Here is a 14,756-nt window from a genome sequence, read left to right as displayed (position 1 = left end):
AACAATCTCCCTGGATCACAGAGACAGCATAGCCCTGTGGCTAAGTCCTCACAGAGCCACACGCTATCTCCACCCTTACAGGGCAGTAGTTCCTCTTCTGCATTTGTGCAGGGCCAGGTGAGGGATGGGATCAGAGCAAAGTGCGCAGCGCCCAGCCATGCATGTACAAACAATCCCCCAGTCCACTGTACTCCACCTCTGAGGAGAGACAGCAGGTTGCCCCCTCCCCCAAGCCAGGGGTAGATTGTGAACTTGTTCACGATTAAACGGTTAACCGATATAATTTGAATAGTTTAAACGGGTATGGTTTTAAACGAGATTTACATCCCTAGTCCATGCTGTGTCTTGCTAGCAGTATCTCTCCATCCTGTCCCTTTGGCTAACCCAGGCCTTTACTGGCTCTGTTCCACCAGCCTGGATGGCTGTTTTCTGAGGCCTGCTACTGTGGAGAGACCAACCCTTGGTCATATCTCCATTCCACTTGTCTCACCAAGCCATAGGCCCCTTCCTTTACGAAGCACGTTCAGTCACATGACCCCAACAATCCCTCCTGCAGACTACATTTACTGGGGTTCCTCACTGTTAAAAGCCAACCCCTCAGAGGCCTAGGCTCACAGCACTCACACTTAAAGGGCCGTGCACAATCCCTAAGGGTATCTTTTAGTAGTATTTGTACTGCAATAACACCACAGAGCCAACTGAAATTGTAGCTGCATTGTGCTAGGAGCTGTACGTACACATTATAAGAGACAGTCCCTGACCAGAAGAGTTTATTCTCTCCAGAGAGTAGAATTATCATCTCCGTTTTGCAGAGGGGGGGAAACTAAGGCACAGAGAGATTGAGCAACTTGCTCAGAGGTATACAGGAAGCTTTTGGCAAAGCTGGGAACTGAACTCAGGGTCTCTTGTGTCCCAGGCTAGCACCTTAACCACAAAGCCATCTTTCCTAATTTTTTAGTTTTTTTAAAACTAAAAAGCCAGTCTTTGCACTATGACAAAGGGAGGGAACGAATGAGTGCTATTTTCCCCCTGGTCTCTCCGATTCCTCCTTCCTTACTACATATCCTCTTTTTCTGTGCATCATAATAAAGTCTAGAAGGTCCTTGTGCCCAGTAATCCTACGCTGATTCAGCACCTGTTCATGCCAGCAGGCCCCAGATCCCTTTAGAAACTTGATACACAAAGCATAGGGATTACTTAACCGACATGCAGCCTTCTCTGGGGTGGAACGTGGTGGTCGTTTAACAGGGAACAGCGTTGCTGCACAAGTCTTTACTAGAGGAAATTATGTAATGCTGCAACCTATTGACACTACAGCAGGGAGAATTTATGGAGGCAGAATGTAATTTTCAGCAGGGCTTGAAAACTTTCCCTCATGTCTGTCATGCCTTAGTCTTCAGGCTGGTCTGTGCACAGTTTTGGCATTGATTTAACTACATAAGTTGGGGGGTGCGGGGGGGAATGTAGTTGAGTCAGTGCAACCCTCCCAATGTGAGCACTCCCTGGTCCCACTCACCTGCTGCAAATTACAGCTCCCCCTGGTTGTGTGGGTTTTGCAAGCTCTGATTATCAGAGTTGAAAAATGTGGTCTAGGAGGCCAGGGTTAATAGCCATAGTGTTTGTATCACAAGCCACGAGCTCTTCGGTGTCAGTAAGTGGATAGGACCTTACCGCAGAAACCTCCTCTTTCTACTCACAGGTGGCTTTTCCTGTAGCCTGTGCTCCAAGGATGTGTTCCTGCAGCACAGGGTCCTGGCCATCAGCTTTTCTGCGGCTGGCTTCGATGGCAGCGCAGCTTGGTGCAAGCCTGTGTCTTCTGGCCCAGTTTTGTAGCTGATTCTCACTGCCAAAGGGGTTTGGCTGTGGCATTGCTGCCCATGTGGGACTTAGACTGTGCTTAGCAAGTGATTTCAGAGGGGAATTTTTCACGCTTGTTTATTTGGTAAGTAAACTGGTTCCTTTGTGGTTTTAATAACAATCAGAACCATTTGGGGCAATCGCAATACCCGTAAGAACGAGCCCTGGGTACTGCAAATAAATGTTAGTTCTGGCGCTGCTCTCCCGGTCTGTTCCTGGCTGCATCAGGCTCAGGAGAGTGAGCGAGCCTGCTGGGCGGCTTCGTCTGAGCAACCTTTTTCCAAGAAACCCCAGTGCAGCAGTTTCCATGTTGGGAAAGTTACTCATTCCAGGCCCCTGTTCTCAGACTAGGCAGCTGCTTCCAGAATGTTTGCCGTGCGCAAGTCCCAGCACTCCTGCCTCAGACCACGGGTCTCAGAGGTCATTTAAGTTGAGCTCTGAACAAATGCAGATGCATCTGCACAGTGTGAATTTTCACTTTGGATAGTAATTTCTTCTTGGCTGATGTATTCTGGTCACTATTTAAAGAGATGCCATCAAGGACGCCACCTTGTGCTGCTAGGAATATGTGAAATTCCTTACAGGGAAATTAAATGTTAGCAGGGTTGCTGGAAACAATTTGTATAGGTGGGGGGTGCTGAGAACCACTGAACCGAAGTGTAAACCCTGTATATAATGGTAACCACTTCATGCCAGGGGGTATGGCAGCACCCCATGTTCCAGGATCTATGAATGTAAGCATCCAATATGCTTTTCACCCACTATTCTGTTTCTCAGTGTTACAATGCATCCGATGAAGTGAGCTGTAGCTCACGAAAGCTTATGCTCAAATAAATTGGTTAGTCTCTAAGGTGCCACAAGTACGCCTTTTCTTTTTGCGAATACAGACTAACACGGCTGCTACTCTGAAACCTGTGTTTAAAAACTGGCTCTGCTAATGCAGATTGGTCACTAGCCTGCAGAGGTGATTGTTCTAGCTAGGAAAGCTTGCACTGGTACTGTTCCTGCTCTGTGGGTTTAGGAACATAGACTCATAGACTTTGAGGCCAGAAGGGACCATCATGATCATCTAGTCTGATCTCCTGCACATTGCAGGCCACAGACCCTCACTTACCCACTCCTGTAATAGACCCATAACCTCTGGCTGAGTTACTGAAGTCCTCAAATCATGATTTACAGACTTCATGTTACATTAGTTTAAACTTGCAAGTGACCTGTGTCCTATGCCACAGAGGAAAGCGAAACACCCCAGGGTATTTGCTAATCTGACCCGGAGGGAAAATTCCTTCCTAACCCCAAATATGGTGATCAGTTAGACCCTGTGCATGTGGGCGAGACCCACCAAGCCAGACATCTGAGAGAGAATTCTCTGTAGGAACTCAGAGCCCTCCCCATCTAGTGTTCCATCACCAGCCATTGGAGATATTTGCAGTTAGCAATTGCAGATCGGCTACAGTCCATTGCAGGCAGTTTCCTCATACCCCCTCTTCCCCCAACTTAGCAGCTCAGTCTTGAAACAAGGTAGGTTTTTTGCCACCACTGTTCCCCTTGGAAGGCTGTTCCAGAATTTCACTCTTCTGATGGTTAGAACCCTCCACCTAACTTCAAGCCTAAACTTGTTCATAGCTAGTTTATCTCCATTTGTTTTTGTGTCTACATTGCCACTTAGGTATTTATCACTCTGATGTATTTATAGAGAGCAATCATATCTCCCCATAGCCTTCTTTTGTTTAGGCTAAACAAGCCAAGCTCTTTGAATCTCTTCTCTTTTTATTCCTTGGATCATCCTAGAAGCCCTTCTCTGCACTTGTTCCGGTTTGAATTTGTTAAACACGGGAGACTAGAATTGCACACAGTATTCCAGATGGGGTCTCACCAGTGCCTTGTATAATGGTATTAACACTTTCCTATCTCTCCTGGAAATACTTCGCCTGATGCCTCCTAGGACTGCATTAGCCACATCACATTGGTGGCTTATAGTCATCCTGTGATCAACCAATACACCCAGGACTGTCTCCTCCTCTGTCATTTCAAACTGATCAGTCACCGTAAGAATTGCCAGACCGGATCACACCCCAGTACATCTTGTCCAGTATCCTTTCTTTGACAGTGGCCAGAACTGGATGCTCCAGGGGAAGATGCAGGAAACTCTGAAGTCAGCAGTTAAAGAATAACCTGTTCATAGTCATTTTCTTGTGGACCACCTCAGTCAGAGGTTGGCTTTTGGCCTGAAGCTCATCTGCCAGTTGTGGAGATTAAGATCTGCTGTCTACCGTTCCTAAACACTCGGTTAATTTAGAGCTTTTTTTTTTTTAAATTGTATTTATTTTTGCAATATCTAAATGTGTGGCCTGAACTACTAGTGTCCCTTTTAAGCAGCAAAATAGTTTTCTTAAGTTAAATTTGTTTTCACGTTACAGTTGAGTGATAAATATAACTCAAAGCGGGTGAGTTGAAAGAAGGGCACAGTATGCCTTATGTTGCCTTGCTCCATTTTTTTTCTTTGTGGTGATTTTGTTCTAGCATAAAATGGAAAACCTAGCAAGAGATGTGGGTTTTTTTTCCTGTTAAAAGTAATTACACGCTAGAATGCCATTCGCTGGCTTATGCCACAACCAGTAAAGGATTTGGTTTTTTTCATCTCTTGCCTAGGGCACTGTGCTTGGAAGGGAGATGCCTTTGCAGATGAGCCAAGTATAATAATAATAATAATTCAGGTCGAGAAGCACAGAGCACCCTGTGATTAGCAGAATAATTATTTCATAGTGGATCAGTTGAGAGAGGTTTTTTGATATAGCAACAGAAATGTACATTGCAGCTGCCTTCAGAGAGGCGGTCAGCTAATGTCACTCTGATGTGTCTGTTTAAAACTTGGTGCAGGAACCAGTGACTGGTTTAAAATCACATTTTGCCCCTAGCAGTCACTTCTGTGCTTTCTAGTATTGGCCACTGACCGAAAAGCAGCCAGAGGACCCGCATGCAAGAGCTCAGCATCCACTTTGCTCAAAACGTGCTGCCTTTGAACTAGGTAGGTGTGCAGGCTGTCCCCTGATTAGGAGAATAAATATGGTGAGGGTGCTGATAGCTCAGGGATTGATAATGGGATAACAGAACCTTCACAGCCTTTTGATTCGAGGGGCCACCAGCTCGACTCCAGCCTAGGTTGATAGTGACAGGCTCTCAGATACCAGTGACTTCTTTGTGAAGCGAGTGTGCAGCATGACAGCTGAAGGCTGCACTATGATCATTTCATCTAACCTCTTGTCTAATACAGGCCATGGAACTTCACCCAGGGATTCCTGCACTGTTTCATTAACAGTAAGGGAGGCAGCAGGCAGGATGGTAGAAAAGAGATTTTTTTATTAAGCTGGGAGGCCCGTGTCGTTTGTGCAGTAGCAGCCTGGCCCTTGGCCTGTTCCTGAGCCTGTGGTTGCACCAAATTAAGTTCCTCCTTGGAAGCTGAAACCCTCCCCATGAGCCAGGTACAACTTGAGGCAGTGGCCGTGCAAGCTGCCCTACCCCTGCACATCAGCCTTAACCTCCTGGGACCAGCACTGCTGACGAGAGGGTGCTTCGGTCTCCGTGGTTCCTGGGCTCTTACTCTCTGCAGAGAACGCTAAGAAAAGGGTGCTCATGGTGTCACCATGAACGGGACTGAACCAGCTGTAAATCTGAGAAATTTGTCTGTGTAAGGCAGCCCTAGTGTGGATGCAAGGACAAACCTTTCAGTGACTGAAGATGGCTAGTGGACATGCACCTGATCATTTGTGCACCGCTTGATGGTTTTGCACTGATTAGAGCAGAAACAGTTGAGTACCCTAGCGTAGATGAGGCCTCGCATGGGGATGTTAGTGAGTGCTGGCAGAAGCTTAGCACTAGTCTTGGGTTTAATAGCGTCTAGCTAGTTGTATACTCTTTATTTGGAAAACATTAAAAATATTCTTTAAAGAGGCAGAGTTGTCCAGTGAATGGGGGGTACTGAAGTGGGACTCAGGAGACGTGGGTTCTATTCCTGCCTGTGCCACTGACTTCCTGGGTAAGCTTGGGCATGCCACTTCACTTCTGTCATCTTATTTTCTTTCCCATTGTTTGTATCTCTTGCCTACCAGAAAAAATTGTACCAATATAATTAAATTGATTTTGAAAGGTGTAAGGAATTGACTTAAGCTAAATCAACATAAAGCACTCTTAATCCAAAATAAGAGTGTTTTACAAAGGAATTGTACCAATTTTAATGAAGTTGCAATTTTCTCATGCAGACAAGGTTTGAGACTCTTAATCAAGGGATGTCTCGCTATGCTTTTTGGACCGTGTCTAGCATGATGGGGCCGTAATTCCTCAAAAGAGACCTCAGGCACTATGATGATAAAGATCCCCTTAATTTGGTTTGTTTTACTGAAATCCTTCGCTATTTCTTTCTATTGTGCTTCAAGCAAGCAATAGAATATTTTCTTTTTCTAAATGAGTTATCCCTGATTGTCTCCATGCCACTAATGAGCTGTCAGATTTATACCACTTTATGAAGTACAGGAAAGAAAAATGAACATGTCTAATAAGAGGATATTCTGGTCCCCTAGATAATCAATCCCCCATTGTGAAGTCATTTTGAGTCACAGTTTTAAATCTTTGTTCCAGTGGAAAAGTTTTTATAGGCATGCCAAACAAACATGAAATCCTGTTTTTAACATGGAGTTGCTTAAAATAGCACAAGATTCTGGAAATGAATTATAAGAGTCTCCAAAGGGAAGGAGAAATGTTGAAACAATACAATTTACAGTTTGGTGGCACAAACCTTTTGTCCCAACCCACCCCAAGTCCTGATAGAAATTTGGCTCATGCAGAGGGGCTGGATTTCCTTGCAGTGAAACATTGCAGGCTTTAGTTTTCTCTGTGGGCTTGGAGTTGAATCTTCCAGGCCAGTGGTCAGTTGTTTGTTTCTTTTCAAAAGGGCTTCCAGTAAATTAGTTTAAACGACCAACACAGACCATACAAGTTTTTCACTGCCCATTTCTTTTCTTGTTTGTAGAGAAAGTGCTACTTGAAAATATGATAATCTTTTGGAAGTTTAATGTCTCATTTAGGATTGTGACCTCTCTCCCTCTTCCTTCCCCCACACGCCTTAGACGAATCTAACTTGCTCCAAGTTGGATCTGCAGCCCTTCAGAGAAATCCCACACCATTTGTCATTTGTGCTTACTACTCCTGTTACATTAGGACCTGACTGGGGATTAGGGCTCTGTTGTGGTAGGAGATAATACAACAATAGTCCCCATCTGCGAGAGCTTGTGATCTGTACATAGGATAAGACAACAGGTGGATAAAACAAATCAGTGTGTGGGAGAGCTGGGTAAGCAGAGGAGCAGTCCTGATTTATTCAGTGAGCAGAAGTGACAGCACACCTGTTATCCTAGCCATCATTGAGTGATTTTTATAGGCTCCATTGCAGAGGGGAGTCTTAAGCATCTTTAGGGCCATTTACCAATCTCACTGTCTGACAAATCCAGTGCACAGAATGCTGAATAGATCATTTTTCTAATGCTGCTCCCAGCGCTAAAACTGCAGCTCCAATCTTGTCTGTATCCGCCTACCTTGTCCGCATTTTAAGTCTCTCTTAAAACCCCATTTCTGCTGTGCTGCCTGTGATGAATCAAGCTGACTTGTAAATAAATTGCCTGTTGTGTAATTCCCCATCCCCTGACCCTGGTCCTTAGATTGGGACCTCCTTGGAGCAAACATCCTCCTGCTTAAGTGTTTGGAAAGCGTCCACCTCAAATAAATAATAAAGATTGGCCTGCGGTAGAGCGTTCTGACGGGGCTTTCAATACCATCAATCCATACTTAATTTATTCTCATACCTCCTGTCGTTCCTTTCCACGTCCAGTACATAGATAGTGAGCTAAGTGAAGGCTTCATGTTTCAGTACTGTATTTAATCCTCTTGTGCTCTCTTTGCTCGCTTTCCACTTAATTGCTTATAGGAAAGTGATCAATAAAAGGATTGGATGCATCGGTTTGCTTTTTGCTGAATATCCTCTAAGGGCTGGTAAACTTGTAAGCTACACCAATATAAATATGGAGTGTGAGGATTTTTTTTTTTTTTTTTTTTAAAGCCAATATGGTTATACTGGTACAATCCCTACTGGTAAAAAGGTGACTTATACTGGCATAGTTGTTCCCCTTCCTGTAAGTGAAAAGCTGTTGTGGCCTAAAGCACCTTTATAGCCGTATAACTATAGTAACAGAGATATTTCACTACTTGAATCGTACTGGTAAAGTTAGAGGTATGACTTTCTAGTGTAGGCTAGGCCTAACTTTTAAGCTCTGTGCATGGCATTTCTCTTAAATATAGGCTAAGGAAAAAGCCTCTGGTTTGGCTTGGAATCTCCCCTCCCCCATATTACCTTGAATAAATTAAAAATAAATCCTACTCCTTAAGCCAAACTCCATCCACGCCAGCCTGAATCCATATATTGTAGAAATCTCGCTTCCCCTTGAGAGCACGTGGGGATGACATGCGTTCACTACAAAACGTGAATGCTGACTTCAGTGGCAGCTAATGAAGCATTCAGTGTCATTTCTAGGCCTCCGTCTGTCCAGCCCTCATGACTGTAATATCTCAGTACCTCCCATAAATTAAAAAGTTCGCAGTGTTTTCTCTCTGCTTTCCTTAAAATGATCCTTGAGTCGGAAATCAATGGTGATGCTAGTTTATGGGTGGGGATGTGTGGTGTTGGTGGTGCCTTTCAATGATTAAACAATTTTTTTCTATAATATTTAGGGAAATTACAGCATCCATAATTAATGGAGAGATGCCTGTCTACATTTAAGTAATCCTTAATTCATGCTCCTAAATAGCCCTGAAATAGTGAAAGGAGAGAGAAGCTATTCTCTCTCCCCCACCCCCCCCAGGGACTTAGTATTTGATCCCTCTGTATTCATCTTCCACTACTTCTCATATGAATATAGCTTACTGTGGGATGGCAGGAGAGAAAACAGTTTTTCTAAATTAATCTGCAGTGTTATTAGCATGCATACAAATGAGATGCTTAAATCCTGGGGGGAAATGCATCTAGAAAGGTGTAAAGATTCTGAAAATCTTTCTTCCGAGACTTGGAGCCCTCTTCAGAAAACACTATCAGGTGTCGTGGTTAGCTGTATCAGTCATGGAGTCAGTGGGACTGCTGGTATTAGCAAGCACGACTGTGGCACTAAGGGTATATCTACACTGCACTGGAGGTGCAGTTCTAAAGTGGGTAGATGTTTGAGTTAAGGGTGTGCTAAAAATAGCAGTGTGGCCATGGTGATGGCCTGGGCTTGCTGCCAAGTACAGTCCTGCCTGGCCACTGGGTATGTATCTGGGGTGGCTAGCTCGACTTGCCGCCTGTTCTGCGACAGCCATGCTGCTATTTTTAGTGCGCCGGCTTGAGCAGTGCTAGCATGTGTATGTCTACCTGAGTTGGAAATCACACCTTACAGCTGCAGTGTAGACATACCGTAAGTGTTCATAGGCTTGGGATTTTGGTTTCCATCATTTTACTTCAAGGTGTTTGGCAGTGGATGTTTATGGCTAATAGTTGAGGCTATGGGGGTTTGCAGTCCTGTCCTTCAACAGGAAAAAAGGCTTTTCCAGTCACCCAAATAACTTCCTGAAGTAACATTAACGTTGCAGTCTAGAATAGAAATGATTTGTCCAGCTTTTGCTTTGGTTTAGGAAGAGTGAGAACAGTTGGCATGTTAGGGGGTTTATGAAGTTATGGAATTTAGTCAAAATCTCGGTTGCCATTTGGACAATAAAGAAGTTAATTTAGGTAATTATCTGAAAAATAGCAACAGACCAAGTGGTCGGAGGTGGTATAATTTTCTCCCCTTCTCGTGTTGTTTCATCCCTCAAACGGGATTTCTGTATAGATTTGGGCAAGATTTGTGGCAAAAAGGAGCAGAAAATCGAAATGGATAACTTTTTTGTTTTGCTTGGTATCATGAGTTGTCGTATCATAGTTTGGGCTCCTTTTCTGAATGTTCTGGATGTTATAGTGATGGGCTTGAACCACAGCTAGCTTGGAATCCTCCCTCATGTGAGTCAGATTGTTTTTGCTACAGGCTCTCAAAACTTGCTGGAAAGAGGTAAACATGCTCGAGGATTGTCAGTACCAAAAGGACAAAGGTGTTTTATTAGGCGAATGGATTGGAGGGAATTATTATCTCCCATTGAGATCTGAACTTGCATCACACGCTGTTTGTGCCACCCTGAACAAAGATGCTTCCCTCAGTCACGGCAGAGGTCTCAGGATGTAGTAGCTGTGGATGAATTCTCTTCTGTTTCATCAACCTGCCCTAACCCATTGTACCTGAGTGGAGCCAAATGTTTGTCCGTGGGAGTTAGGCTGAGGTCTTCCTTGTAGGCTGGGTGAGTGTGAACTTGGAATCGGAATGCTCAAAGGGTGAAAACTGCGTTTGGATTATTAATTTTCTGTCGGTGTCTGATATCTGCACAGTGGGAACATCCTTAAGCCAGAGAAAACCATTTAGGTAAAAGTCTTCTCTCCTCCTGACCCCTTTTAACCACAGGTTTCAGAGTAACAGCCGTGTTAGTCTGTATTCGCAAAAAGAAAAGGAGTCCTTGTGGCACCTTAGAGACTAACCAATTTATTTGAGCATGAGCTTTCGTGTTCATGCTCATGCTCAAATAAATTGGTTAGTCTCTAAGGTGCCACAAGGACTCCTTTTCTTTTAACCACAGACGCCGACTTTCTTCTTTCCTGGGTGGGTGCTCCCTCACTCCCCCCGAGGTCCTGCCCCTTTCCCCCAATGCCACAGCCCACTCCACCCCCTCACGAGGCCCCGCCCCACTGTTCCTGCCCCCTCTCTTGCTCCACCTCTTCCTGCCCCCACTTCGCCCCCCCTCCCCCCAGTGCTGCCTCCTCCCCACTGCTGAACAACTGATTGGCAGGTGGCTGCTGGGGACCCACGTTTCTCCCCCCCCCCCCACCCACCCCCGTGGGTGCTCTAGCCCCTACGCTTCCAGCTTCTGTAAGGTGGAAAATCATCTGACGTTTCTGAATTAAAATACCTCTGGTAGAAGCTGAGCGAGAGGCTTGTTCCTTGTAGCCAGCCAGGCCACCTTTTTTTACACTGTCCCCTCTTCACAGTAGACTGATCATTCATGCACCTCATACCTGAAGTCTCTTGATTCTCCTTGGAGCTCCAGACTATCCCTTCCTTCCTCAGGCTGCATTCTTTAATCCTCCCCCTTCTCTGAAAGCCCCATAGTGACCCTCCTGCTATAGAGGTGGCTGGACAGAGCTGCTTCCTCAGGTCTAGTCGAGTTGCCGCTTGCATTTGCATTGCCTTACCAGGGGCTTTTGCAAAATGCTGAAGGCAGCTGGAAAAGCATAACATCTTGACTCTCCTGCTAACATCGTACATCACTTCCCTTCCACTACTGAACTGCAGGGCTTGAAGGCATTTGTAACATTTCCTGTAAACTTGCACTTACTCCCAGCTTTCTGCCTCCTTCCATTTGCTCCTTGTAAGCCATGAAATAGTTTGCAACCCTCCCTCGTGCTATTAATAATCTTCCTTCTAATATGATCTCATTCACTATAGGGCTTTGACTTTGTTTTGTGCGTGAGTTTATGAAGGAGCTGTGAAAGGTCAGTCACATGGATCCCACGGGTTTTCTAATAGTTTGTGGATGACTGACGTCTGATGAGCACATGACCCTGTGCACGTGGACGGCTGAACGAGTTCAGATCTGCATGCAGTGTACCCCAGCTACCTGATGAAGGAGAGGGGAAAGAGGTTAATTCTTAATAGTCGACTTAAAGGAGGAAGAATTTGTGTAATGGGTGAATGCGCTTCCGTTTCTATTTCTGGAGAGAGTGTGAAAAGACTAGGATGTATTCTGAATCAGTATTGTGCAGCTCCTAAGCCTGTCCTACAATGAATCACAGGGGAAAAAAGTCTGAGTCATAATCCTTGATTGTATAGAACATTTGTTTGCTCCTTTATGTTCCCTGCTGAGTCATGCTGACTGAAGAGCAAGATTTTTGTGTTGTTTCATCAGTGAAAAATGTAACTTTCTCTCTCCCTTTCTCCCATGCCATCCTATAACTTGAGCGAGGCATCATCAGGGCATCGAGTTACCCACCTACAGAGCGCATTCGACTGAACCTGATCCTCCCACTGCAAATCCTTTTGGTCAGAAGGGGTCTTTCTCTCTTTAAACAGGTGCAGAGGAGCCAAAATACTTGCATGCAGTGAGACCCATACTGGTCCCTTGCCAAGAGCCAGAGAGCCACAAGTCCTTGGTATACACTTTCCATAACTTTATAGGTTTCAGAGTAACAGCCATGTTAGTCTGTATTCGCAAAAAGAAAAGGAGTACTTGTGGCACCTTAGAGACTAACCAATTTATTTGAGCATGAGCTTTCGTGAGCTTTTGATGAAGTGAGCTGTAGCTCACGAAAGCTCATGCTCAAATAAATTGGTTAGTCTCTAAGGTGCCACAAGTACTCCTTTTCTTTTTGCATAACTTTATAGCTAACTATACATGGCCATAATGCTTGCTTGCAATTTACATGCATCCTCCTTGGCAGATTAATGTAAATTGTTGGAGATGGAGTTTACGTGCAGCAGAAAACCCTTGCCTGTACCTGTTCGGCTTTGTCCTCACCGTGCAGCTATGGGGATACATGATAATAGTACTAAGTTTGTGTTTACATAGCACTTTTTTCGGTGAGCTCTCAAAATGCTTTACAAAGGAAGGTGAGCATTATTAGGCCTATGTTGCAGATGGTGAAACCAAGGGCCAGATCATCAACTGGTGTAAATCAGTATAGCTCCATTGACTTCAGTCAAGCCAAACCAGTGTACACCATCTGAGAGGCTCTCAGTTTGGGCACTCAAAGGAGGCGGCACCCACAACCACTGCCCATTGAAACAAAGCAAAACTGCCCATAGTAATTTGTCCACAGTTGCACTAGGGTGGCAGGTGGAATCCAGGTCTCCTGATTGCTGTGCTGAATCTGCTCGACCCCAAGCATCCCCACAGGCTGCATGTTTAAGACTGAGCTGCTTGCCTTTTGTCACTCAGAGGTATCACTTTGGGTAAGGGTGGCGCTACCTTAAACCTACTGTAGCTTGTGGCAGAGCTGATCTATTTGGAAATGCCACTTTCTCTCTTTGGAGCCAAGTTTGGACTATTCTGATTTGTTTTTTTTTTTTTAGCTGATTTGGATTAATTTCTTGAGTAATGTAACCAAGTGACATTGATTATTTTATGGTACCAATCTGAGCTTCTGTAGAAGGGGCTGTATGTAAAAGCTTTTTCTTGCATGGCATTTCTGTTGCTTAAAGGAGATTATAAAACACTTAAAAATTTATACATTTAGCTCACACACACATCTCTACAGGTGCTTAAGAGGAAATCCGATGCAGATCACTTAAACTTCACTGGAAGAGTTATGTCAAAACGTTAAGATGTTCTCTTGGTGCCTTGTAATGTTCTTAATTCGTTTTTACTATTGTAGATATTTGTGGTGGAATAAGACTGTTCTCCCCAGAGAGAAAGCATGTATGGTCTAAATGCAGAGCTGGGAACCAGGAACGCCTGAGTTTTTTATTTCTAGCTTTTCAGCTGATGAAGTTGGCCAACTTTTCTGTGTCTTCCCCGCCTGTGAGATGGAGTTACCTACATTTGATGCGGGGGCAGGGGCGGTTGTAAGGATTGGTTAATGTTTGTAAATCACTGTGTAAGCATTATTACAGCTGGGTGATTTAAGGATGGGAGTGGAAGCCAGTTTTAAACCAGTGCAAATCCCTATGTGAATGTTCTTATTTTGGTTTGCGTGATTTATTTCAGTGTTAGCTTAAACCAGTTGACTTAAACTAAACCAAATTAAGTCGCTCTTAAATCATCATAAAGGCTCATCTACACTGGAAAGTTAATGTATGTTTGGGTAAGGTGTGAATTTAAAGCCCAGTAGCTGTTTCTGACCAACTCCGTATGTGGGTGCTCCTACTCTGGAACAAGAATGCCTTCATCCTGTTTAGGGTCCCCCTTAGTGGGTTAAGCTACGCTGGAACAAAGCACTCTATCTCTGGAATAAGAGTGTCCACACATGGAGTTGCTCAGAGACACCTGCTCAGGAACAAATCTGTGTAGAGTGACCATATTTCCCAAAGGGAAAACGGGACATCATGTGGGGCTAGCCTGAGGGCCCTCCCACTTGGCATGGGACTGGCATCGTCCCCTGACTGAGCCCTGCTTGCCCCCTGCCCAAGCCCTGCCTCGCCCCCCACCCTGCACGTTCCTCCGCACCCCACTTCTTTGACAAAAAGTGGGCATTTGTCCTGTTTGCTCTTGCCAGCTGATCGAGAGCAAGTGGGACAAATGCCCACTTTAGCCAAAAAAGTCAGGACGGCCGGGACAGGGCCTAAAAAAGGGACTGTCCTGGTCAAAATGGGACATAGTGTCCACAGTCTCATGCACTGGTTTTACTAAATCAACTTAAAAGCAGATTCACATTAAACTGGTGCGAATCCCATGTCTAGACAAGATCTTATAGTAGCTTAACAAAGTCGGTGATGCTATTTTGGCAGCTCTATTGGAGACCTGCAATCTCAGGGCTGGTCTACACTGAAAAATTACATCAGCCTAGCTACACCTCTCAGGGGTGTGAAAAATCCACACCCTATAGGCGTGTCTACACGTACAGTGCTGCAGCTGCACAGCTATACCACTGCAGCGTGTCCGGCGAGGACGCTCTAGGCTGATGGGAGAGAGCTCTCCCATTGGTATAATAAAACCACCTCCGCAAACGGCAGAAGCTATGTTGACAGGAGAAGCTCTCCCGCTGACCTAGCGCTGTGCAAACCTGTGCTTATGTTGGTGTAACT

Source organism: Eretmochelys imbricata, chromosome 2, assembly GCF_965152235.1.
Source record: "Eretmochelys imbricata isolate rEreImb1 chromosome 2, rEreImb1.hap1, whole genome shotgun sequence".
NCBI lineage: Eukaryota > Metazoa > Chordata > Testudines > Cheloniidae > Eretmochelys > Eretmochelys imbricata.
Note: the sequence above shows the minus strand (reverse complement) of the source record.